The sequence below is a fragment of the Cariama cristata genome, unplaced genomic scaffold, assembly GCF_000690535.1.
Source record: "Cariama cristata isolate BGI_N322 unplaced genomic scaffold, ASM69053v1 scaffold23716, whole genome shotgun sequence".
NCBI classification, from domain to species: domain Eukaryota; kingdom Metazoa; phylum Chordata; class Aves; order Cariamiformes; family Cariamidae; genus Cariama; species Cariama cristata.
In genome coordinates, this window is record NW_009620670.1 from 4,103 (window position 1) to 5,521 (window position 1,419).

General features: G+C 53.3%; 1 protein-coding gene across 1 annotated transcript in view; it reads right to left on the bottom strand.

The window, feature by feature from the left end:
- LOC104162861 (zinc finger protein ubi-d4-like) overlaps nt 1-1,419 on the bottom strand; it is a gene marked incomplete at both ends in the record, with an annotated part of 5,397 nt that overhangs the window by 3,692 nt on the left and 286 nt on the right. The window lies entirely within an intron of this gene.

The window sequence follows — 1,419 nt, forward strand, 5'->3', positions numbered from 1 at the left end:
CGCGGTGTACGTGAGATATCTCACGAGGAGACGGGAGAGAAACGGTTTCGTCGCCGGGTTTTTTCCTCCAGCGCGAGTAAAAGTCGGATGTGCCGGAAGAAAACCAACAAGCAGAGAGGGAATAACTGAAAAGAAGAAGAAATCGGTAAATATTAAACGCGAAGGAGGATTGCCAAGCTCGTTTTCTTACGGAGGCCGGTCAGGTGGAGTGGTGACGGAGAAACGGGGTTCGTTTCGCTGCGGTTTTAATTAAATAAAAAGTCCCAAATTCCCTTTTTCTCTCTGCTGACTACAGAGGGAGCCCGAATCCCTCGCAGGCTCAGGGAGTTTGAGGATGTAAATCCCTCCCGGAGCTTTTCGTTTCTTCCCAAATCACCGCCCCGCTCGTTAATAAACTCAATTTGCGCCCCGATAACCGAGGGCGCGGAGCCCCAAAACTCCCTCGTAAGGCCCAGGCGAAGCCCTGCCAACCGGCGGCCGGCACAGAGGAGGAAAACTTGGTGTTTCTGGCAATACAAACCCAAAAAGTTCCGTCGTCCAACTCATTTCTCTCCCGCTGGCTTGATTTCAGAGTTTGGGGGCAAAAAAAAGAGGCGATCGGCCCCTCCTCCGAATAATCTGCCGTCGTTTTAACGGCAAATTAACGGAGGGCTCCCGGGTTGGGGGAGAAACGCCCCAGGATTTGGCTTCGGCACCTAAAAAAGCTTCGGGAAATGGGTTTTAAGGGGCTCCCCGAGCGCCGAGGGGACGGAGAGGGACCACGGGAGACGTTAAGAGCGGAGATCTCGTCTCCATCTCCGACGTACAACCCCGTAATCCGCCGCCTGGAGGTCTCTGTCCCCAAAACCGAGGGGGTTCTTCGAGGCACGGCCGCAAAACCCCCTCGGGAAAGCTCCGTCGAGGAGACGCGCCGCTTAAAATCTGCGCCGAACGCACAAGCCAAGAGCTAACGAAGCCGGCAGGAAGGACTAATGGGTTTTAAACAGCTCTAACGAACCCGATTATTGTTCCCCGCGGACTCGGAGCGGCTTAGAGTCTTCTACGGCCGTGAAGCAAGTGGTAAGTGTCCTCAAGAGCCGCTTCCAGTAAAGCCCGTCGCGTCAGCGCATCGCTGCGGAAATAACCGGGTGGTTTTACGTGTTTTCGCATAAAAAAGTCATCGTTGGAGACCGGCCTGTCCCAACCGCTGCCGTCGTTCGGAGAAAACCAAAGCAGGGAGGGATTTGGTAGAGCAAACTCTTTGCCGGCGGTACTCAGAGATATGAGAACGGCCTGGGGAATGGCTTTAAAAAGTCAAAAAAAGAAAAAAAAACCAAAATCCTGCCAAAAACCAATCCTTGCCGTCGTTTTCGCCGGCAAGCTGTGACCGAAAAAAAAACCAGCCTCAAAACCCAACGGCAGCTTCTAAAAGAAGCAAAA